Source organism: Lynx rufus, unplaced genomic scaffold (assembly GCF_022079265.1).
Source record: "Lynx rufus isolate CCGP_SWC_20201006 ecotype Redwood Valley unplaced genomic scaffold, mLynRuf1.p SCAF_4, whole genome shotgun sequence".
In the NCBI taxonomy this organism is placed as follows: domain Eukaryota; kingdom Metazoa; phylum Chordata; class Mammalia; order Carnivora; family Felidae; genus Lynx; species Lynx rufus.
This window is the reverse complement of record NW_025814856.1, coordinates 80,301,063-80,327,164: the sequence shown is the minus strand read 5'-3', so window position 1 is coordinate 80,327,164 and position 26,102 is coordinate 80,301,063.

Genomic DNA, 26,102 nt, shown 5'->3' with positions numbered 1-26,102 from the left:
TAATTGTTGAGAGCCACTTCAAGCAGGTTGGTAGGATGGTAATTGGTCTGGGGACCCATTTACCTCTTTCATAAAGTCATGCAAACAGATAGGCAGGGGGCCAAGTCTATTGTTCCAAAGCTTCCACAGACCTTGAACAGCACTTGGGCTCTGAAGTCTGCTGATCAGAGATGCAAAGTTTTCTGAACAATCCAAGGCCTTTGATATGGTTGCCAACACCCACATTTTCCATTCTGGGAACAATGCCATTGAGGGCCACAGCCACCCTCCCCCACCTAAGTGAGGAAGTGTCTGCTGGTTGCCGGTGGGGACAGGTCCTGTGAGGGCAAGGGTCAGAAGGCCAGAGGACTCTTTCACATTCTGGCCGCCTGCCCTTTTCCCTCTGGTACACACTGACATCTCCACCCTTTTTGCACTTCCAAAACGTGTGCTTGTCTTACACCCTGTGTCCTCCCTGCCAAAGCAATTTCTTTTTCCAGAAAATGCAAAAAAAGAGTGAGCTACCTCGTTATGCAGGCAGGGAGATACAACCTCCAGTTCCCCTACTGAACCCTCTTCTGAAAATCAGGAGCATCAAATTCGTCGACAAAGGCCTTTTGGGGGACGCCCCATCTGGGGATACACCCCAGAAAGGCAGGTATCTGGGCTAATTTGACTGCTGTTTGGGAGGGATGCAGGTGAACAAAAGGTGGTTTCCAAGGAGGCAAAATGTTTTTTCCACTTCCTGTTCTTTGCTAGTTTGCTTTGTTCCGGCGTTAAACCGCTGAGTTTCGGAATCAGATGAAACTTATCAGAAGTCAAGGCCTGCCACACGATCTCCATCGACCCCGTGCCGTGGTAACTAAACCAAAGGGCAGGCTTTTGTAGTGGCAGAAGACTCGCTGTTCTGAATCCGGCTTTTATGCGAATGAGCCTGGATTTCGTGAGATTTTTGTTATTCTTCCTTAGGCTGACCTGGCGGACAGGTGCGTTTTTTTCTGGAAAAGCCCGCGCGTGGTTTCACTCCCGCCTGCACCACCCCGCAGGAATGGCCCGGGGGGCGGCAGTAGGAGAGGACACTGTCCCTGTAGTCGGGCCCCTGCGAGGCCGCTGGGGGGCGCTGCAGAGCCGGGACCCCGGAGAGCCGCCGCAGCGCAGCCCCTCCCGGCGGCTTGCGTCACTCCCTCGGAAACGGAAGTGTGGGCGCCTGTTTTGTTGCTATGGCAACAAAGGCCAGGGAGCAGCGGAGCACAGAGGGCCCGGCCCAATTAAACAAGGGGGAGTTTCAAGCACCCCGTGTCCTCCGGGACTGGGCCTCGCTCAGGCAGGGGACAAGTCAGCCTCCGAAAATCCGCAGTGACGCAGAGGAAGGCAGGGGAGAGACAGTCGGTGGCTGGTCATCACTGACTCACGGCCGCAGAACTCAGAGCAGGAAGGAGCTGCGGGGAGCAGCCGGTCGGACCCCCCGCTTTACCGGTAAAGGAACCGGTAACCGGACGGAGGTCGGAAAGCACTCGTTCAGGGTCCATCTGCCGCGGAGGGAGTGGCGGCGAAGCCGGATCCGCAGCCCCGGGGCCGTGTGCCTGTTTGCCGACTCTCGTGTGCTCTCATTTCACCCGATGCTGAACTGAGAGCAAATACGCATCCTTGAGTTTCCTCATCTGGGTGAAGGGTAGTCTTCTCATGAATTCTTGTTAGGATTAAACGTTTAGGGAATCGTTTGGGGATTCAAGAGGATATAATAAAGTAAAGAGGATCCCTTAAAAAGCTCTGAGTCATTAAGAGATGGGCAAGAAGAAATCAAACCTACGAGATCAAAAATATTAACGTTATCACTGATACATTTTATACTGGAGCCAGTGGTTTGTATTTGTAGGGAAGGGAGCGGAATTAGGCAGGTACCCACACAGGCGGGCCTCCAGACTGGGACCTGTCCCTGTAAACCCTGGAGCACAGAGCCTGTTCCGAAGGAGGCCAGCTGCCAAGGAGAAGGGAGGGGTGCATATGAGGTTCCTTCCCCCATGCTCACCCCTTAGAAGTTGCTGTTCCCCACTCCTAGGGAGGAGTGACTCAAAGAGTAGAGGAGAGGTCAGAAATCTTAGGCTAGAAGAGCTTTCTCTGTGGAAAGGAACATTAGGGCAGAAGAGGACATTGGTTTTGTTGTTGTTGTTTTAAATTTTTTTTAATGTTTATTTTTGACAGAGAGACAGAGCATGAGCGGGGGAGGAGCAGAGAGAGAGGAAGACACAGAATCCAAAGCAGGCTCCAGGCTCTGAGCTGTCAGCACAGAGCCCCACTCGGGGCTTGAACTCAGACCTGAGATCATGACCCGAGCCGAAGTCAGACGCTCAACCGACTGAGCCACCCAGGCGCCCCGAGGAGGAAATTGTTTTGACCCTAATAAATAAGCACTAGTACTTGGTATAATAGTAAGTGTTCAATAAAAGTTAGGTGTTACTACTATTATTCTGGCTGTTACCTATGAGTCATACCAGAGACTCTCTACCTTCACCAGTGTGATTTCTGTGTGTCTGTCCTTATTAGATGTGTGAGCTCAGGCATGTTATTAATCTCCCTAAGCCTGTGTCTTCCTCTGAAATAATACTTGGAAGACTACATGACTTAAGTGTAAAGAACTTAGCACAACACCTGGAGCATAGTAAGTATTCGATGACTTGTGACAGTTGCTGTTATAAAAAGAACTGGGGAGTCCAAAGCAAAAGAAATGCAAAATTAAGACGGAGACATGATTGATTTTGAAGAGGCATGTGGGGGGCGCCTGGGTGGCTCAGTGGGTTAAGCATTGGGCTTCAGCTCAGGTCATGATCTCACTGTTAGTTCAAGCCCCATGCCAGGCTCTGTGCTGACAGCTCAGAGGCTGGAGCCTGCTCCGGATTCTGTGTCTCCCTAGATCCCTGCCCCTCCCCCACTCGTGCTCTGTCTCTCTCTGTCTCAAAAATAAATAAACATTAAAACAAATTTTTTTTTAATAAATAAATGTTAAAAGAAAAAAATTAGGGGCGCCTGGGTGGCTCAGTCGGTTAAGCGTCCGACTTCGGCTCAGGTCATGATCTTGTGGTCCGTGAGTTCGAGCCCCGCGTCGGGCTCTGTGCTGACAGCTCAGAGCCTGGAGCCTGTTTCAGATTCTGCGTCTCCCTCTCTCTGATCCTCCCCTGTTTATGCTCTGTCTCTCACTGTCTCAAAAATAAATAAAATGTACATAAAAATAAACATTTAAAAAAGAAAAAAAATTAAAAAAAAAAGAAATTCCCAAAAATTGAAAGCAAAAGAAACAAATGAATCGAATTGTGTATTGAATTAGTCACTTAACTACACAGAGAGGAATTCTTTTTTTTTTTTTTTCCTCAAAGATTTTATTTTTAAGTAATTTCTACACCCAATGTGAGGCCCGAACTCCCAACCCGGGGATCAAGAATCACATGCGCCACTGACTGAGTCAGCCAGGCACCCTGAGGGGAATTGTTTCTAATAATTTTAATATATAGTTAACTGACTGTATCCCTACTATGATACATTCTGAGGCTAAAAACTGTGTATCCATTTGCCAGCGCTGCTGTAACATGATGCCACAGACTGGGCGGCTCCCACAAAGGAAATTTATTGTCTCACAGTTGTGGAAGCTGCAAGTCCACCATCAAGGAGTTGGCAAGGGCTGGTTTCTTCTGAGGCCTCTCTACTTGACATGGAGATGGCTGTCTTCTCCCCCGTCTTCGCATGGTCTCCCTCTGTGCATCTATTCGTTTGAGTTTTACCCCTAGCTAAGGCCCCAGATACCACGAAGCAGAGACAAGCCATACCTGTTTCCCTTTCCAAATTCCTGACCTGTAAAATCCTGAACAAAATTTTTTAAAAAATTTAAGCTGCTGAGTCTGGGATAATTTGTTATGCCATGATACTAACCAGAACGGAAGTATTTTGTATCCACCCACCTCCAAATGGGGTGGGGGGGGGGGCTGGATCTTACCAAGCCTATAAGTATAATTCCACCTACCAGTTTGCAGGATTAAGGAACATGTAGAGGAACATGACACCACAGAAATACAGTCCGAAAAGTCCAGAATGTAGAAATCTCTGTGGGACGATGATCTGGCTATTTCAACAAAAAAAGTTGCAAGAAGAGGAAAAGAGAAGGGGAATTTGTAGGTAAAAATGCTTGAAAGACAGATCAACCAGGCGTGGTTTGACATGTGGGCTGTTTGGATACTGACAAACTGAAGCAAAAATGTTGTTTATGATACAATTGGGAAAATTTGGATACTAACTGAATAGTTGATGGTATTAAAATTATGGCCCATCTTTTTAAGTGATGTTATTGTGGTTATATTTTGTTTAGTTTAAAAGTCTTTATCTCAGAGATAGATGCTGAAGGAAATGGATGAAATGATGTCATGTATGGGGGTTTTGCCAAAATAATCATGCCATGAGTGTTGTGGGAGTTGGGGGGGGGGCGGTGAGTGAAAATGGGGGTGGGGGGGAGAGGGGGCAAGGGGATAGGGTGTGTAGGGATCTAGATGAAATATGATTGGTCCTGGGCTGGGTGATGAGTGCGTGAGACTTTATTTTACTGTTTTCTCTAATTTTGTATGTTTGAAAATGTCCATAATAAAAAAGGTGTGGCTTTTTTTTAAAGATTTTATTTTTTTAACGTTTGTTCATTTTTGAGAGACAGAGAGAGACAGGGTGTGAGCTGGGAGAACCTGTAGCAGGCACCAGGCTCTAAGCTGTCAGCATAGAGCCTGACGTGGGGCTTGAACCCATGAACCTCTAGATCATGACCTGAGCCAAAGTCAGACGCTTAACCGACTGAGCCACCCAGGAGCCCTTTAAAGATTTTATTTTTTAAGTAATCTCTATACCCAACATGGGGCTCAAATTCATAGCCCTGAGATCAAGAGTCACATGCTCCACTGACTAAGCCAGCTGGGTGCCTCAAGGATTTTTTTTTTTTTTTTTTTTTTTTAGCAGCAAACTTTATTCTTCAAAATCTTTGAAGGTTTAATTCACTTAATAAGCATTTCAGGGGTGCCTGGCTGGTTCAGTCAGGATAGCATGTGACTCTTGATCTTGGGGTTGTGAGTTTGAGCCCCACGTTGGGCGTGGAGCCTACTTAAACAAACAACAAAAAACAAATAAGCATTTCATTCAACATTTATTGAGCACTTACGTATGCCAAGCACTGAACTAAACTCTGAGGCCACCAAAATGGATCAGTCAAGATACTGCCTCCTTGAATCTCATGGTCTAGTGGCAAAGAAAACCTGTACACAGGGGCGCCTGGGTGGCTCAGTTGGTTAAGTGTCCAACTTCAGCTCAGGTCATGACCTCACGGCATGTGAGTTCAAGCCCCTCATAGGGCTCTGTGCTGACAGCTCAGAGCCTGGAGCCTGCTTCAGATTCTGTGTCTCCCTCTCTCTGCCCCTCCCCTGCTCACACTGTCTCTCTCTCTCTCTCTCAAAAATAAATAAACATTGGGAAAAAAAAACTGCACACAAATGAAGTATAAGGAGAAAAGCCTGCTATTAGCCGCAGAAAGTAATAAGCTGTCTGTCTAGGACAGTTTTGGGGAAGAGTGTATCTTCGTGGAATCCAGTCCCACACAACAATGACTGAGAACTTTACCCAGCATCTACACCCAAGTGTCCCAGAACCTGACCTAATACAGGCTTGAACTTGTGTGGAAAATATGACCTGAAACTATCTGAAAAAGTCTCTGTGTCCTGGTGGCTACAACTTTCCCGACATGACAGAGGCGGTCAGCTTTGTGTATCTACTTCAGAGTTGTCTTAGTCAGCTCCCGTCGTCATAACAAAATGCCACAGACAGGGTGGTGTAAACAACAGACATTTATTGCTTCTAGTTCTGGAGGCTGGGAAGTCCAAGATCAAGGTGTCATCCATTTCGGTTCCTGATGACAGCCCTCTTCGCTGCTCGCAGACAGCAGCCACCAGCTGTGTTCTCACTTGTGGAGAGAGAGCGGCCCCCGTGTCTTTCTCTAATCCCACCATGAAGGCCCCTTCCTCAGGGTCTCACTTAAACCTAATCTCCTAAAGGTGGTATCTCCAAATATTATCACACTAGGGGTAGGGCTTCCGTGTGTCTTCAAGATGTGACCCACAGACCCAATGATATCAGAATCCCCTGCTTTTTTAAAAATAATATCAGGGCACCTGGGTGTCTCAGTTGGTTAACCATCTGATTCTTTTTTTTTTTTTAATCATGAACATTGGTTTTTATTTTTGATGAACTATTCTGTAAAACATTTTTTATTAAACTCATCATAAATTTAAATAGCTGCAAAAGTTCCAACATTTTATCAATGCTGACATTTAAAAATGAAAATTTATATACGCTTGTAAATACATCAGATGGCATTTGAATTGCCATATGATTTTTTTCTTTTTTTAATTTAATTTTTTATTTTTTTAAATTTACATCCAAATTAGTTAGCATATAGTGCAACAATGATTTCAGGAGTAGATTCCTTAATGCCCCTTACCCATTTAGCCCAACCCCCCTCCCACAACCCCTCCAGTAACCCTCAGTTTGTTCTCCATATGTATGAGTCTCTTCTGTTTTGTCCCCCTCCCTGTTTTTATATTATTTTTGTTTCCCTTCCCTTATGTTCATCTGTTTTGCCTCTTAAAGTCCTCATATGAGTGAAGTCATATGATTTTTGTCCTTCTCTGACTGGCTCATTTCACTTAGCATAATACCCTCCAGTTCCATCCATGTAGTTGCAAATGGCCAGATTCATTCTTTTTGATTGCCGAGTAGTACTCCATTGTATATATATATACCACATCTTCTTTATCCATTCATCCATCAAGGGACATTTGGGCTCATTCCCTACTTTGGCTCTTGTTGATAGTGCTGTTATAAACATGGGGGTGCATGTGTCCCTTCGAAACAGCACACCTGTATCCCTTGGATAAATGCCTAGTAGGGCAATTTCTGAGTCGTAGGGTAGTTCTATTTTTAGTTTTTTGAGGAACCTCCATACTGTTTTCCAGAGTGGCTGCACCAGCTTGCATTCCTAAAGCATCCGATTCTTGATTTCACCTTAGGTTATGATCTCACAGTTCGTGGGTTTGAGCCCCTCATCGGGCTCAGCACTGGCAGGGAGGAGCCTGCCTCAGATTCTCTTTCTCCCTCGCTCTCTCTGCGCCCCCCCCCCAGCTTGCACATACTCACTCCCTCTCTCTCAAAATAAATAAACTTAAAAAAAATTTTTTTTAAATACTCAATATCAAAAACTTTGCCCCAGATTCAATAGGGCCAAGTTGGGCCCTGGCATCTATTTTAATAGCTTCCTGATCATTTTCTTGGACCTCCTTGATGAGCCACTGACTGAAAACTGGCCAGGCTATTCGGGGCACCCATGCCTGGGGAAGGAGCAACTTAAAACATTACATTTCCTAAGGTCAGTATTTCCATGCCCCAATTTCTTTTTATTTTTAATTAAAATTTTCTTCATTAAGTTTTAAATTTTAATTCTAGTATAGTTAATTCTAGTAGAGTTCTATTAGCTTCAAGTGTACAATACAGTGATGCAACAGTTCTATACATGAGTCAGTGCTCATCATGATACGTGTACTCTTAAGCCCCTTCACCTATTTCACCCAACTTCCCCACCTCCATGCCCCAATTTCTATTTTCTAGTTGGTTTTTTTTAATGTATTTATTTTGAGAGAGACAGAGAATGCGAGAGACAGCAGGGAGGGGCAGAGAGAGAGGGGGAGAGAGGATCCCAAGCAGGCTCTGCATTGCCAGTGCAGAGCTCAAACTCACAAACCCTGAGATCATGACCTGAGCCAAAATTCAGAGTCAGATGCTTAACCAACTGAGTCACCCAGGCACCCCTATTTTCTAGTTTTGATTTTAGATGTATCTTACATTTTTTTTGCTTTCATAGTTCAAGGACTGATGACCAACAAACCTCCTGACGCTGGGTCCTAGCACCCAACCTTCTCTCCTGGGCAGATACTAATTTTTCCATGTGTCATAATCACCCACATCTGAACATGCTCACTGTTTTGTACTCATCTGAGTTAATCCAACTTAGGCTTATGTTGTTTTCTTTGGCTGAAGACTTTGGAAGGCAGCATGAAGTTTGGGGATTTTTCTTTTCTTTCCAGAAGGAGAAAACTCTTCGTCAACAGAGGCTTTTAGTATTTTAATTCCTGGTCTTTCAACTTTATTTAACATCTTTGCACCCACTCAAGAAAAAGGAAATTTTCTAGACTGTTTCAAGGAATTACACACATGATTTATTAGAATGTAAATTTGTCCTAAAACTGTGACCTTGCTTTAGTTCACTGAAATGTGCAGTGCATTTCACAGGATTCATTTCTATTTTTTTTATGTTTATTTTTGAGAGAGAGAGAGAGAGAGAGCAAGCGAGCACAAAGCTGGGGAGGGGCAGAGTGAGAGGGAGACACAGAATCCAAAGCAGGCTCCATGCTCTGAGCTGTCAGCACACAGCCTGATGCGGGACTTGAACTCATGGACCACGAGATCATGACCCGAGCCGAAGTCAGGTGCTTAACCGACTGAGCCCCCCAGGTGCCCCGGGATTCATTTCTAAAACACTTTTAGGTCTTGGAATGGGTTTCAAGCTGATTTTTAGGTTTGTTGGAATTTTTGCTCCTTCCCTCTCATCTTGCCATTGCCTGCCTGTGTGTGGCTTCCCTGCTTCAAATCACCAGCCTAAAATGAGCGTCTTGTCCTCTGTGTGCCAGGCACATTGAATGACAGCATAAAAGGCAAAAGCACATTCCCTACCTTTAGGATTAAAATGCAGATGGGGAGATAAGGCGATCACAAGAGATTATAAAACAGTATAAAGCAGTATATATAGGAATGACCGTGTTCCAAGCTGTGCCCTTATTAGTCTGCCGGTTTCATTGACTAGCTAGACTGAGCGGTTAGTTTTCTTCAGCCCTCTCTGACCAAGCATGTGAGCTATCAGAGAAAGCAATCTGGCACTTTCTCAGGGGGGCTGTGAAACCACCTGAGCTATGTATGAACCTGCAGGAAAAAGAAGGGAGCAGTCATGGCCTTTTTGTCGCCAGAACTTGTGCACAAAGCTTAGGCGTCACTGGAATACTTTACTGAGAGGGAATCTGACTTCCAAGCAGTGCTTGGAAAAAGCCAGAGCCAGGGCCACTCCGCACCCTCCTCCCCTTCTCTCTCACCTCGATCATGGCTGTTATGTCAGCTGGGTCACTCTTTCCCTTCCAGCTCAAGTCCACTCATCTGGGAGTACCTTTCCCCAGTGGGCCAGCCTTCAGTGACCTCCACACTGTAAAGTCTTCAGTCAGCTTTGTCACTAATGTGGGCCCTTGAAACACATCACGTACTGCCGAAAACATCCTTAGCTCTCATGTACATTTATTTTTAAGCAACATTTAATAATGCCCGGGACACCTGGGTGGCTCAGTTAGTTAAGCATCAGACGTCGGCTCAGGTCATGATCTCATGGTTCATGAGTTTGATCCCTGTGTCAGGATCTGTGCTGACAGCTCAGAGCCTGGAGCCTGCTTCAGATTCTGTGTCTCCCTCTCTCTCTGCCCCTTCTTTGCTCATGTTCTGTCTGTCTCTCTCTCTCTCAAAAATAAACATTAAAAAATTTTAAGCACCATTTAATAATTCCCAAAGTCTGAGAAAGCAAAACCATACCCCAAGGCCCAGAGACAGTCTGAGAACTGGCCAATTCATCTTCTCTTTGTTTTATTTTTATTTTTTTAAAGTTTATTTATTTATTTTGAGAAAGAGAGAGAGAGCGCATGCAAGCAGGGGAAGGGTGTAGTGAGAGAATCCCAAGCAGGCTCCAAACTGTCAGCCAGGAGCCCGATTCAGGGCTCGAACTCACAAACAGGTCAGATCATGACTTGAGTGGAAACCAAGAGTCTGACACTTAACTGACTGAGCCACCCAAGAGCCCCTTCTCTTTGTTTTAAAAAGCTAGCTTGTCACACCATTTCAAAGTGCTGGCTTTCATTCTTGGCATTTTCTGGCTTATAACCCGCCAAATGCACAGCACTGCAAGACAGCACTTCTGGATCCTTGGTCCTGGGCTTAGACTCCGACGCTATGATCCCCACCCCCCAACCCTCCGCCTCCACCAAAGTGCACATTTGACGCTGTACCCTCTGTGTCTTGCTCTTATTCAACCAAGACATAGAAATAAAATAAAATGCCTGTTTGGGGTGGCTGGGTGGCTCAGTCAGTTGGATGCCCAACTCTTAATTTCGTTGGTTTCGGCTCAGCTCATGATCTCGTGGTTCGTGGGTTCAAGCCCGGGTCAGGCTGTGTGCTGACAGCGCGGGGTCTGCTTGGGATTCTCTCTCTCTCTCTCTCTCTCTCTCTCTCTCTCTCAAAAATAAATAAATAAACACTTAAAAAAAATGCCTGTCTGATACTCACTTGATTCCCCTTGGGAAGACAGCTGTGAGTGGTAAGGGAGGAACTTTCCCAAGAGACACATCTTAAAGGTGCAGCAGGACTCCAGGAAATTTGCCTCCTGGCCTTCCAGACTGTTGAATGCGCTCTTGTGCCTCCTCCACTAAAAGCCTCTTGGGAATTCTTTGAATTGTAAGTCAAATTTACATAGAATCCAGAATTTCTACATGCTTGGTGTTGCTAAAATCCAGGCTTTCTGTCTTTCTTACTGCATAGATGCTTTTTCCACCGAATTCACTAAGCTGAGCAGTGTGACCAATATCCCTTGGAAGTGAATGCTTCGTCTGGTTATCTTGTTGTCATGACAACATCTAAGCTTATTTTACCTTTATAAAAATGAGTCAGAAGCACATGTTTTATGACTCCATTTATATGAAGTGTCCGGAATACGTAAATGTGGACAGAAGACAGAAAGTAGATTAGTGATTGGCTAGGGTCTGGGGAGTTTGGGGTGGGGAAATTAGAGTGGTTTTTTATGGATATGGTGTTTCTTTGGGGAGTGATCAAATGCTCTAAAATTGTTTGTGGTGATGGTTACACAACTCTATGAATATACTAAAAACCATTGAGTCATACATTTTAAATGTGTGAATTGTATACAATGTGGATTTTATCTCAATAAAGAGGCTATTTTTAAATGCACAGGCAACACTGAGCTGGGTGTGTACTTGAATTTGTTCCAGTGAAGGAGACAAACCACCTTCTGTCACTAAAGGAGAAGAGTCTAGGCTCTTATCCTGTCTACCCTTACTGTATACACAGTTTCTATTTGGGGCCTTTTTATAGTTGTATTACAGTTAGTGAGCAACAGTTAAGTCAAAAACCACAAAGGCCTTGGTTACAGCTTACCCTTGTTTTTGATCAACAATAACATGACTGATGTCACTATGGCTCAACTCAACCACAAACATGGATTCAGGAAGTTCTGGAGATGTGCTGGGGGCTAGTGGAGATGACCAGCTGGAGATTCGGCTCCTTGGAGAGACAGTGGTTGGCTAGACCTGAGCTCCAGAGGAAGGTGTTGGTACAGGCTGGAAAAAATGTCTTCTCCTGACCTGGAGGTGGAATGTTACTATGGAAGGAATCCTGAGGGAAAAAAGAGCTCTCTTGCTTGGCCTGGACATACAGACTGGGGATTCTTGAGAAGAGCTCATTTTGAGCCCAGCATTTCTCTAACTAACTTCCAGCCCAGCACCCTTCTTCCACTTCACTGCCCCATCCCTGATCCCCAAGGGAAACCATACCAGATTGGGAGGATGGCGATGCTGGTGGGGGAGGGGGGGACATCTGTAGTGAAGTGACTGTAGAGCACGAGAACATGAGACAATTCTCCCATCACTTAGTAACAAGGCCTTCTGTTGGTTACATTTTATGTGTCAATTTGGAGAGGCCACAGTGCCCGGAGAGTTGGTTAAGTCTTTTCTGGATGTTTCTGTGAGGGTGTTTTTGGATGAGATTTACATTAAATCAGTGGGCTGTGAATAAAGCAGATTGCCTTCCATAATGTGGGTGGGCCTCATCCAAGCAGTTGAAGGCCTGAATAGAACAAAAGGCTGACCCTCCTCTGAGTAAGAGGGAATTCTGCCAGGAGACTGCCTTCATTTGCAACATTGGCTCTTCCTGGCTTGCTGGCAGAACCTTTACACTCCAACTGCAACTGTTTCCTGAGTCTCCAACCTGCCAGCTTCCCCCTTCAGATTTTGGACTTGCCAAGCCGCCACAATGGCATGAGCATACTCCTGAAAATAGATTTCTTTATATATATGTATACCCTATTCTGTTTTCTGGAGAACCTTGACTAATACAGGCCCATATTTCTCTGGCTTCAGGAGGGACACTTGGAACAAAAAGGAAATATTGCTCTGATCTCACCAAAAGGAGACTGAAAGACCGCCAACCAGGGACAGGAGCTTCCTGAGTAGGAGCTGAGGCCTCTGTGCGGCAATTTAGTGAGAGCATAGCCGGTAAGAGAACCATGTGAAAAACACGTGAGTCTCCAGCTAGAAGAGGGGATTAGGAGACCCGTGTCTGTAGATGTACCCATGGCTTATGGAGCTTGGAGAAACGTGGGCTTACTAACATCCTAAAGCAAGCCCTGCCTGCCAAGTCTTCATATAGAAAGTGCTTCTTCTAGGGACAGTCAGTCCCAGGTTGGCTCTTCAGGCTTGGACAGGGTTGCTTCAAATTTCTGTTCTTTGTGGACATAGGTCATCAACTTCTGGTTGGGCAAAGACAACAACAGACATGTCCAAGTTCAGCCTCAGGAACCACCTTGGATGGCAGAAGCTGGCCCTCGAAGCTTCCCTAACAAATAACAGCAATTCTCAAGAGTCCTCATGCATACAAGATGATGCTTTAGCAGTCAACAGGGGCTCTCAACTCTGGAATAAATGATGTCCACTTGGTCACTCTTCCTACAAACTATACACTTCTTTGAAACATACAGACACATGCATACTCTGAAACAAGACTCATGCTGGTAAAAAAAAAAAAAAAAGGAGAAAGGGGCTTGATATTTAGGACAAAGGGGTGGGAGCTACCTGTGAACGACATTACACAAGAGAAGGTATGGAGGAGGAAATGGGGCAGCAGAGAGCAAGGCAAAGACCGAGGCCAAGTGAAACAGGAACATCAGCCAGGAAGCACATGGCTCGGTCTTGGAGACATTTCCTTCAAGTTCCCTCTTGCCCGAAAGCCTAACCAGTGTTGGGATGGCGAGTGCTGTCACCTCTGAGCATTGGAGACATGCATTGTCCAACTGCTCCTTTGGCACATGGCATGGTTTTCTGGAATCATAAGCATTTCTGTTCAACGGTCCTGACTCTTCAGTTAAATGCAAAGGCAGACTTTTTCTTTCTTTTTAGGAGTGGTATGTTCTTAGTTTAAGAACAGGTTCTAGGGGTGCCTGGGTGGCTCAGTCGGTTGAGTGTCCGACTTCGGCTCAGGTCATGATCTCGCAGTCTGTGAGTTCGAGCCTCACATCAGGCTCTGTGCTGACAGCTCAGAGCCTGGAGCCTGCTTCTGATTCTGTCTCTCTCTTTCTGCTCCCCCCCCACTCACACTGTCTCTCTCTCTCCTTCAAAAATAAACATTAGAAAAAAAAAAAGAACATCACACTGTCTCTCTCTCCTTCAAAAATAAACATTAAAAAAAAAAAAAAAGAACAGGTTCTAACTTGGGGCACCTGGGTAGCTTCATTAGTTAAATCGCCGACTCCTGATTTTGACTCAGGTCTTGATCTCCCGGTTTGTGGGTTTGAGCCCCACATTGGGGTCTGCACTGACAGCATGGAGCATGTTTGGGATTCTCTGTCCTGCTCTCTGCCCCTGCCCTGCTTTCTCAATAAATAAACTTAAAAAAAAAATTGGTTGTAAGCACAAGGGAAATTAATACAGGAAAGTTGATGCTTATGAAACAGTTGGAAATACTGAAGGAACAGTCATCTAGCCTGAGGCCTTCTGGAATGCCCACCTGAAAACCAAAGAATTGACTCGCACCCCCTCTTCCCCAGGAGCTACGGCCTCTACCCATATTAGGAGGGTGAAGGATCCGGAGGCTGCTGCTGGAACTACTGAGCCCATGAATACACTGCAGTTGCTGTACTCAGGCAGTGTGGAAGTTGGAATCAGGAAACTTGACCAGCAGGCCAACAAAAGATAGCCCATGGCCTCTGCCTACTTCTCTTCTGAGACTTGCACAATCAGGAAGTTGCACATCCACAAACACAAAGGAGTCTGGGAAATGGGGTTTTTAAGCTTTCCAGCCTCTGAAACACAGAAAGGCACTCCAGGAAGAGGTAGGAATGGATACTCAATGCCAATGGATTTCCAACACAAGTGGTGATTGTCACTGAGGTGTTATGCTTGCCCTGGCTCGGGAGCAAACTTGTGCTCCTTCCGTTCCCTCGCCCTCAAGATCAAATGCAAGGCTCACTCTCTCTCCACTACCTCCCGTGCCACCCCCTGCTCAAAGGCTGATGAACATTCAAGCATGTTGCAAGGAGGGCTTATGCATATGGAATTGAGAGGACAGAAACCCAACAATTTCTCATGCCCGTCAGGCAATGGAGAAAGACTGGTTGCTGTCAAGGGGAAGTCCTCACCAGACACCTGCCAGAAGGCAAGTGGCATAGCTCCGTGGCAAAAAGTATAGGGCTTATTCAGATTCAGTTCTGTCCTCATGGCCCACCCCACCTCTCTCTCATCACCTACCTCCCTTCCATCTCCCTCAGTCTGGGGAATACTTTGCTAATCTAGGTGAGGAGTTTTGCTTTTACTCTTGATGTTATCTCCTCCGTCTGCTGCCTGTCGGTGCACTTCAGTCCACCAAAGGCCACGACCAAGATGGTTTTCAAAGGTTGCCTGCACCCAGATCACCTGAGGGCTTGTTAGGACACAGACTGCTGGGTCTGGGTGGGGCCCAAGAATTTGCCTTTCTAACAAGGACACCCGGGGGACTCCGGGTGACTCCGATGTTGCACTGGTAGAACCACTGGCTCGGGCTTTGAAATCCCACCATTCTGTACTTTCTGTTTTCAATTCCCATCCCTAAAGGCAAGAGGAAGGAATGGCTGAACTCTTCAGATCGGGGAGATGGGGCAATGGGAATGAAAAATTGAGGAGAGGAAAAAATGTTTCCAAAGTCAAAACATTGCCATCGCTCAGTAATAATAATATATAACTCCTTGGCTATGCTTTTAATGCTTGAAAGGGTGGTGCTTAATTTAAAGGCAGACTTTGGGGCTGGGAAGGGTAGTATATCCTTTGTGCAAGAAATAAAATCCAGACTAGGTTTTAAGCACAAAAGAAATTAATACAGGGAAATTGGTGCTTCCGGAACAGTTGAGTCCTTTCTCCCTGGTTTTCCTCCTTCTTCCCTTCCTCTCCCTCACGGACCCTCCAGGCTCTCTTAACCACCCTGCTCAGCCCTCGGTCTTGCTTCTTTCCTCTCTGCTCCTGACAGTCATTGGCTCGATCCAGTCTTCTCCCATGTGGAAGGGCCTAAGCTACTACTTCCAGACACAGTGCTGAGCAGTATACACACATCTCCTGTAGCCCTCCTGCCAATCAGGCCAGAGGGGATTTTAGTGCTCAGTTCACAGATGAGGACAGGAGGACTCAGAGAGGTCACACCACTAGCAGTTGGGGAGTCTAGGACTGGATCCCAGCTTTGTTTGGCTTCTGGTTCTGGGCCCTTCCCCCATCTTCATGGTCTGGTGTCATTTTGCATCCCAGACCGGGGGACAGAGACCTTTAGCAGGAGACCTGCAATCACTGTGTGAGCACCGGTCCTGGTAGGTGTTAGTCTCTGGGCCAGAGCTTTATGGGATGTGTCACTCATGGTGGGGATAGCAGGACCAGTTTTCCATCCAAGAGGCTCATTCGCTGTACATTTGTTCATTTCTGGGACATTCTTTTTGAAAATGAACTTGGTGGGAACTTAGGTTTTATTCCAAAAAAAAAAAAAATCCCACAAAATTCCCAGCAAACCCCAAATTGTGTAGATTGGAGGGAGGAGGCATGTTATTTTTTGGCAGAAAAAGTCTGGCAATAAACTTCTAAAAACATAATAAAAGTGATTTTTAACATCCTGTTTTTCCTCCTTTTGTTGATTTTTGAACATTTCTTCCCAAGCAAAGAGTTATGCAACAAGACCTGAAAATTGCCAAACCCTTATTTTATTGGTAGTTTTATTTGATTCCTTCTCTGTTTCTGTGCACCTTATCTGCTCTGAACCTTCACCTAGGAAATCAAGGGACTTTATAGCACTCTGAGAGTGGCCCAGAAGCCACATGGGGCTAGATGACAGTTTCCTAACAGTGAAAAAAGCAAAGCAAAGTGAAGAGCTCTGAAAAGCTAACTGTAGGCTATCACGCTCATACATGATCTGTCCGTGGGCAGGTAAACCTTGAACCTAGGAATATGGATATCTGTGATAACTGGCTCCTGCTCTTCGTCCTGAACCAAAAAATTCAAATCTCCGTGTCTTTCTGAGTATTTTCAAAAACTTCCATTCTCCATATCCCATGAAAGCCAGTCTGGTGCAGGGGTTAGGAGTGCAGATACTAGAAGTAGACCAAATATATATTTCTCCAGATCTTAGTTCTGCCTCTTCCTAGCTGTGTGATCTTGAGCAAGGTACCTGACCTGTCTGTGGCTCAGCCTCTTTACCTGTAAAATGAGGCTGATAAGGTTAGGGTTGATAGGGTGGATAAGGTGGATTGAATTAGTTAATACATATAAAATGCCTACTTTAGAGCAGTCGCTGGTGTGTAGTAAATGCTCAATTAAACTTGCTATTCTTATTGGTCTTGTGGCATAAATTAGATCACAATGTGTGAATACTTCTATGAATACCTTTCTGGTTTCCAGAGTGGTAATGGAATCACAATGTCCTGGTCCTTGCCAATGATGAGTCATAGCAACAATTCCTGCAGAACAATTTGCTCCTTGTAAGCAACATTTGTCATCCTTTTATTTATTTTTTATTTTTAAAAAATGTTTACTTATTTCTAAGAGAAAGAAGGAGAGAGAATGGGGGAGGGGCAGAGAGAGAGAGAGAGAGAGAGAGAGAGAGAATCCCAAGTAGGATCTGCACTGTCAGCACAGAGCTGGGTGTGGGGCTCGAACTCAAGAACCATGAGATCATGGCCTGAGCCCAAATCAAGAGTCAGATGTTAACCGACTGAGCCCCCCAGGTGCCCCATCATCCTTTTAGTTAGGTCTCCTTTGCTGCTCCACGTCAGAGATTAAGACACAGAGGTGAAAGTCACACATTCAAGCCATCTACCTTGCCATCAGAAGGTCTACTGTGAAATGGGACTCTTTCCTTGTTTCCAACCCAAGCCATGACACCTCAGTCCTGGCCCAGCCATTAACTAGCTGCGTGATGTGGGATATGTTGCTTCACTTCTCTAAGCTTCCGTTATAAACAGGGAAATTAAAGGCTTGGGCCAGAACCCTAAGATATGGGGCTTCCTAGATCCCAGGGAAACCTGCATAGGCTCAGCGCTGATGGGTGACGCACTCAGGTGTAAAGTTCAGTCATCACCAATAAGCCTTGTCTACTGGCAGGAGCCAGCTGGAGTAGTGGAAGCATGGATATGAGAGGCAGAGCAACAATCTGCCCTTTCCATTCTATGCTGGGAGGCAGCAGAGTTGAGATTTAGCACAGCCCCAGAGACCGCCCCCCCCAAACATACAGTGTCTGGGAACGACATGGAGGCAAAGTGAATATTGACAACACTTGGCCCATGTTTAAGAGTACCTAGCTGGTGGGGGGCACCTGGGTGGCTCAGTTGGTTGAGCATCCAATTTCGGCTTAGGTCATGATCTCAGGGTTCGTGAGTTCAAGCCCCATGTTGGGTTCTGTACTGACAGCTCAGAGCCTGGAGCCTGCTTCAGATTCTGTGTCTGTCTCTGTGCCCTTCCCCCACCCGTGCACACAGTCTCTCTCTCTCTAATTAAAAAGATAAAAAAATTGTTACATTAAAAAAAAAAAAAAGAGTACCTAGCTGGTGGGATATTGCAATTCACAGTAAGAAATATATTTGGTCTTTGGCCCCATTCCTGATGCAGCGCTCCAAATCCCCCTGGAATTTCCTAAGCAGTAAGATCTAGAAGGGTGTCTTGTTATATTAACATGGTGACTTTGGGATCCCTACCTAAGGATGAAGTTTGGTTGCCAGAACCAACCAAGCGATTAGAAAGCTGAAACTTTCAGTCCCACCCACCTTGATTTAAGGGGTGGGGACAGGGGCTGGAGATTGAGTTCAATCACCAGTGGCTAATGATGTAATCAATCATGTTTAAGTAACGAAGCCTCCATAAAAACCCAAAAGGATGGGGTTCAGAGAGCTCCTGGCTAAGCAGGAGGAGTTTTGAGGGGAGTGGTGCTCGGAGAGGGCATGGGTGGTCTGCATCTTTTCCCCCTACTTGTCCTATGTGTCTCTTCCATCCAGCTGTTCCTGAGTTACATAATAAGTCAAAATCTGGTAAGTAAAATTTTTTTTGAGTTGTGTGAGCCACTCTAGCAAACTAATGGAACACAAGGTGGGGGTAGTTGGAACTTCCAATCTATATATAGCTGGTCAGAAGCACAAGTGACAACCTATACTTGTGATTGTCATCTAAAGGTGGCAGGGCAGGGGGAGGGGAGGAGAGCATTCTCGCAGGACTGAATCCTTAACCTGTGGGATATGATGCTATTTCCAGGTAGACTGTGTCAGAATTGAGTTGGATTGTAGGACATCTAGCTGGTAGTTGACAATTGCTTGGTGTGGAGGAAAAGCCCATACATTAGGATTGGGAACAGAAATATACCTGGCATCAGAAGGATCTAGGTTCAAATTCTAGCTGTGTTATTTCCTCTATGGGTGATCTTGAATGAATCACTTAATCTCTCCCAGCATCCATTTTTCCAAGTATTCTAGTCACTACTAAATAAATTTAAGTACATTAAGCACCTAAGACAGTTTGAGATAGACTAAGCTCCTAACATTAATTACTGTTATCATCAGCATTTTAACAGTGTCAGCTGGTGGGAAGAGGGAGGCAGGGGAACTGGCTTGCCTAGGCTGGTTCTGGAAAAGATAATCAGGTGGGTTCACTAGACAAGGCAAGCTAGGATCAGGTTCAGGCAATTCTCAGTACCTTCAGGGGGCAAAGGAAGCAGGGAATAATTGTATCTAGATGGTGGAACAAAGTCATGGCTCTTGAGCATTTGACTTACTCCAGCAGAGTCCCACCGTCCCAGGGGAACAGTGGAAAGAAAAGCTGGCAAAGAGCAAGACAGGGTAATTACACCCCAGCTAAGGGGCAGGTCTTCAGTCCTAATGAGGGAAACTGAGGCACAAGGTGGCTGTGGAGTAAAGGAAGGAAGGGGAGAAAAAGTTGTGATGTGGGAGACCTTGTGAGCTCTCAGAGCCCTGCTGTAGCTCAGGAGCTCATTACCAGCCCAACCAGTCCTGGCAACCAGTGACTCCAGCACTCTGAGCACAGCTTCTAGCAATGTGGTCATCGGATGGCCAGGGAGACCAGCTGTCAGTGCACAACCATTTGAGGGAGATAGGAGCAAGAATATTCGTCAACAGTGATAAGGGCTTGAGCTTGGAATAAAAAGACTTTTCCTAAAGAAAAACATGTATCTTGGATCAAACCTGGTATGCTCTTGGAAAAGAGAGCTCCTGCCTCTTTCTCAGTGGTCTACACCACTTTTTAACAACTTCTGGAGAAAAACGAAATGGAAAGGCTTGAATGTAAGAAGAAGTAAAATTACTTGGCCTGCAGATTTCGTGGAATTTCCCCAAATCATTCACCAAGTTTAAAATGTTTCAGGCTCAAACTGGGACTTGTTTGTTTCTTTTAATTTAGAAGCAACCCTGAATACTTGAACCCTGTTATAAACTGTGTTGCCAGAAGCCTGTAAGCTTACGCTGCAAATTTCCTGTCATTTGTTTCCTGCTCACTTGTGTGTAGGCATGCTCTACTCACAGGGAAGGGGTGGGGATCAACATCTGGGATAGGTGGCAGTTTTTCTAAACTGGTTTTCTACTTGCTCCTAAGATTTTCGTTGAACATCTCTTTATGGTACAGTTCCAAATATCTATTGCTCCTGTACAAATCCCTGTGTGATTTTGGCCTCTGCTTTGAGCTTAGTAAGCTTGTTGTTTCTGCTGCCTTTGAACAAGTGTCCATATAAGGCTTCCTTAACTTCAGTTGTGTGTCACAGGATTTCATCCAGGCTTTAACTCTGAAATGAGTTCTCTAAAGGAATGAGCTCTCTTTGCTGATGCAATTAACAGTAGCCACAACCATTTCTTTTTATGATTTTAAAATGTTTACTTATTTTGAGAGAGATGGGGAGGGGCAGGGAGAGAGGGAGAGAGAAGCCCCAGCATCCTCCCCACGGTCAGCACAGAACCTGACATGGAGCTCCATCCTACAAACTGTGACATCATGACCTGGGCCAAAATCAAGAGTTGGACGCTTAACCAACTGAGCCATCCAGCGCCCCTCTTTTTATTTCTAAGAGGAAAGCCTTCAAAGAAGTCTGAGGTTTGAAAAATTGGAGAAAGTGGCTCATATTTTCTGGATTAAAAATATTTATAGATTATTCCTTTCAGTGTGGATTATAGACTTGGCTTTTTTAAGTTGACTTCATGGTCATCTGGTGATTAAGAAAATAATTTATCATACTTCTTTTGTAAAATTAAATTTTAAGAGGGGGGTAGAGGCAGAGGGAGAGGAAGAATCTTACGCAGGCTCCACACCTTGTGTGGAGCCCCACTTGGGGCTCGATCTCACGACCGTGAGATCATGACCTGAGCCCGAATCAAGAGTCAGAGATTTAACCCACTGAGACACCCAGGCACTCCTATCATACTTCTTATAACTGTATCTGAAATAGCATCCAACTCCCTTCTGGCACCAAAATTTCAGTGTAGGTACAAGACCAGAGAAGATGGTTTGGGAACAAATGGGTAAAGATGATTACTTAGTGAATTTCGTCAAAGCCTATTTTAAAAATGTGCTGTTGGGGCACTTGGCTGGTTCAGTTGGTGGAGTGTGTGACTCTTGATCTTGGGGTTTTAGGTTTGAGCCCCAAGTTGGGAGTAGAGATTATTTAAAACAAAAGATCTTAAAATAAAAAATATTGTTTTTTGGAGTGACAGTTATGTGGGTCTAAAGTTTTATATAAATATGTAATTAAAAATTTCACTCAGCATTTGCATAGATTAATTTGATTATCTATTAACAGAATATAAAACATTCTCAGGAGTAATTTTGGCTTTACACTGGCTTTCTATGTTTATGAGCTTTATTAGATTGAACTGGCCTAAAACCAGCTAGAAAAGATTCTGTTGTAGCTCTGATTTATTGGTTTCACATTCACTGAGTCAGAAGCTTTTATAAAGGCCTATTTTGTAGGTAAATCATATTGTGGGCTCAACACTTTTATGAGTACAACCTTTCATTATAAAAACATTCCCTTTTGGTTCTGTTAACGAACAATTTTGGTTAGAAAGTAAATATTGGTTGATTTATTCTTGGTTATTGAGTATGAAGTGAATGAGCAAGAAATGTGTGTGGTTTTATTAATGGACTAGAGTAAATGTAAATTTTTTCCTTGAGTTATAAAAACATGTTTATAATCGCATTTCCAGACCAATGATAAGAGTTGGGTCATAAACCAGAGACGATTATTGATTTTCATTCTGTGTTCCTGAGGTCTAATTTATTTTTAATTTTTTAAAATGTTTTTCTTTTGTGGGGGGGGGAGGCTGCGGGGGTGGGGGTAGGGAGGGGAGCAGAGAGAGAGAGAGAGAGAGAGAGAGAGAGAGAGATATCTCAAGCAGGCTCCATGCTGTCAGGCTGTCAGCACAGAGCCGAGGTAAGCCCAATCCTATGAACCATGACATTATGACCTGAGCCGAAACCGAGAGTTGGACGTCTAACCGACTAAGCCACCCAGGTGTCCCTTTATTTTTGTATTTTTAAAGATTTTATGTTTAAGTAATCTCTACACCCAACATATTCACAACCCCTAAATCAAGAGTTGCATGCTTCGCTGACTGAGCTAGCCACGTCCCCCTCCTGAGATCTATTTTAAAAATAGCATATACACACAATGTAAAGGAGGGAACCCTAAATCATATGTGTACAGTGTGTGTATTTTCATGTGTACCTATCAGTCATGAAGCGATATTTAAGTTCACTCACCGGAGGAATTCTAGTAGAGATGCCAAAGAGAAGGAAAGGAAGAGAAAAAAGTGAACCAAGAAAACCTGGCAGCATTATTTCTTCCTGTTCAGTGTTGTTGGTAAAATGGTAACCACAGGTTTTTATTACATACAACTAAAAAGCACCAATTAAAGTGTGGGAAATGTTTCCTTTGCAGAGTCCAATGCTAGGCAGGGAAATACAGCCTCACCAGAAATTGCCATAGCAAGTTTCAGTAGAGGATTGTAGAACAATGGGGCCTTGTTAATCCCATACTGTTTTATTCAAATAGTGTGTAATTGAAAGCAATTGCTGCTCCCCAGGCAGGAATTTACAATTGCTACATTGGAAGGGAGGATGATGTGTCATTCCAAGGCAAAATCAGGTCTGGAAAGGGCCTCGTGGTTGGAGAACCGCCTAAGTCCCAAAACAGCTCCCAATCAGGCCAAGTAAAACAAATGGGTGGAGAACCACCCTGTGAAGTCAGTCTACCCACCCCCCCCCCAAACTGAGCTGTATTTCCCTTGCTTCTTTCCTGCCTTTCTGGTGGATTGCAGAAGGTCCCCAGAGCAAGGAGCAAGGGGGAGAAGGCAAAGAAATTCAAATCCTGGATATGCTGTCACTTAACTTCTTGCCCCCCTGGCAAGGGCATACAAGTTCATTCATGAACATGCATGCATGTGTGTGTGATTTGTAAGTATATATGATCGATAATGATGGTGAATACAGAGCATCCTCCCTTGGCATAAAAACAATGGACAAGAATCAGACATGAGTCAACAGCAAGAGTAGGCTTGACTCTTAATACATTTTGAACAATTTGGTCAATAGTCTTTCAGAGAACAGTCTTCCAGCTTTATGTTGCCATTTTTATGGAATCTGAATAGTTTAAAATTCCATGATTTTTAAAAACTCCGCTTTGATTCCAGTGACTGACCAGGGACACCAAGCTATGTCAGTTTCCCAACAACACTATGAGGCTAGCTAATTAGGTAAATAAAAAAATGGGAGTGGTGTGTGTGGGGGGGTGGGGGGGAGTGTGAGGGTGTCGAGTGGGTTGAAGTAAAACCCTTATGTAGAACTCACCTTAAATGGGGCAGGTTGTTTTTGACCGGAGAGCTGCCTGTTAGACACTCAGGAAGTTATTAAGAAGAAAGATGTTTAGATGAGACATTTCAGCAGATTTGGACTCACATGATCTTTTTCATGGTCTGGGATTCTGAGCTGCCATTACATGTTGTAGCATGTACTTGGCTTTAAAGTGCTGCTAGGGCAGAGGCATTTATTGTTCAGCAATATCTTTGTATTTTTCCATCAATCCCAGACCCTCCAGACTTTGTTCTGTCCAGCCACTGAGACAGGAGTGACACAGGTCACTTCCAGGCTGAAGCACAGAAGAGCATGTATGAATTCCCCATGCCTTGTCTTTTTCTATTGCCAGGATGCTGGAGACCTAAGACTCCAGTGATACAGCTCCAAATGTCAGAGCCTCTATCAGCCAGAGTTCTTGAGCAGGATCCTATGGTCTCCACCACCAACGCACATCCATCATGTACTGAAAGCAAGAATGCATTTTACTGTGTTGAGCGAAGATTCTGGACTTAATTTGTTAATTGCAGCACAGGCTAGGCTAATAAAGCTGCTCTTCTAGATCTTTTTTGTAGAAAAGGAAACTCCATCTGGAGAGAGGATGAGCAATCTGAGCTATGCAGTTCTTGAACAAGCCCCTGAGGCTTTGCCAGACTGTCTTTGCGTCATGTACTCCCCAAAGTCATTCTGCGCCATTGTTGGGTCACTGTTTTTCAGGGACTGGTGAAAGAGGAAGTGAGGAGGAGCTCTAGTCTGTGGGGGGTTGACATCTGACAGTTCCCTTCTGGTAGTTTCTCTTCTTATTCACAACCTTCTCTTGGGATTTTAGGCTTGCTTAACATACGGTACAAATCAGTGAAATTATTCATTGTGGTTTCCATTTGAGTGAGCTAGTTTCCGCTCCTAAGACGGGTCTTAACAAAACAGGAAGTTTTTCTTGGATCTAGAAATGGAACTCTGCCTTCTGACATTAGTTTTTACCAACTTCTGTAAATCTCTATTTTCCTACTTCCCTGTCAGAAGGTGGAGCACAGAGAAGAGTAGGTGTAACTAAAAAATGCTGATTAGTAGGATATTTGGTTTGGTGGTTTGGTTTGGAGGAGACGTAGAGAAGAAAATGACAGCCTGCCCAGGCCAGACCACATCCTCCCATCTGACAGCTTTATCTCCTACCTCTTCCTCCACTTTAGCCTTGGCAAGAGGTGTGAAGGGCCAAGGAACACTATGATGGTTAGTAGGCACTCCTGGATAGTAATCCTTGTAGTTTCCCAGCTCATAGTCCTCAAAAGATTTTGCTATGCATCACCCATTAGATTCCACTCCAGGGGAGGGGTCAGGGAACATGTCTGTCTTATTCTCAACATCTGTTATGCAGAGGGCACCCAAGAGTATTTGAAGGAATGCAGCAAGACCTGATGTTTAGAACTATCTTGTAATGAGGATTGAGAAAATATTTAAATTTCCATTGTATGGATGGGGAAATGGAAACATTATGAATTTGTTACTTGCTCAGGGTCACAAAGGGGTCAACTAAGAGGTAGAACTAAAACCCAAGCTTCTCAATTTCTATTCTCTTTCAATTGTAGGGCAGGTTAGATTTAAAGTCTTCTCCCCACCCCAGCCCACACAGTAACATAGACCATGTATCATTCCCACCATCATGTAATGTAAGTTTCCACCCTGAGATTCAACATCTACATTTGTACCAGACAAGTCTATCAGGAAAGGCCTCAGAATCCGGACATCCTTATCACCAGAGGATAGAGTCTAAGGATGCTCATTGTTTTTTTCCATCAAGTTGTTTTTTTTTTTTTTTTTTAACATTTATTTTTGAAGGAGAGAGAGACAGAGCATGAGTGGGGGAGAGGCAGAGAGTGAGGGAGATGCGGGATCCGAAGCAGGCTCCAGGCTCTGAGCCATCAGCACAGAGCCCGATGCGGGGCCTGAACTCACCAACTGTGGGGTCATGACCTGGGCCGAAGTCAGACACTTAACTGACTGAGCCACCCAGGCACCCCATCCATCAAGTTTTTATTTAAATTCCAGTTAACATGCAGTGTAGTGTTAGTTTCAGGTGTACAGTATAGTGCTTCATAAGGGTGCTAATTCTTAAAACTCTTGCTGATTTGTATTTTCTATTCCACCCTCCCCAAGAATAAACATGTGTTACCTATGCGATCTAAAAATAAGAGAGTAAAATTGCCTCTAGTTTCAATGTCTTTTACAAATAAGGAATTCAATGGGCTTCTAGCTCAATGCTTGGAATGATTAATCAAGTAGGTTCGGGGCAGAAAACCATAGGAAGGGAATCGTAGAAACTATAAGATGTTCTCTACTCTGTACTTTTCTTACATAATAACAGAATTTGTAGCCAGATAATGATCACCCCCAGTTTTCCAGCTTCCCTTGCAGCTTGATATGGCCTAAGTTGCAAGTAGAAGTTGATATATACAACATCCACATTGTTGGAATCTGTGTTCTAACTTTCTGGCCTGAAAACAAATGTGTTGTTTGGAAAGAACACATAACTGAGTTAGTCAAGTTTTTTGTGTTTATGGGTGTAAGTGTCCAATTTTACTTCAGTGATCAAGAGTGAGTCCTTAATCCAGTTAAGACATGCTTATAAGGATGATGAAAAAGCTGTGGAAATTCATCTAGCATTTTCAGCAGACCACAGATACTTGGGCTCTCCCCCTACCCAGTTCAGAATTTGTGCACATGGTGCCAAAGGTTTTTGTAGGAGGGGCTGCCTCAACAAATCATCTTGCCGTAAGCCTCTCCAGCAGTATGGTAAATTCCTCTCCTGGGAGCACAAAATAGGCTTCCCTTCTG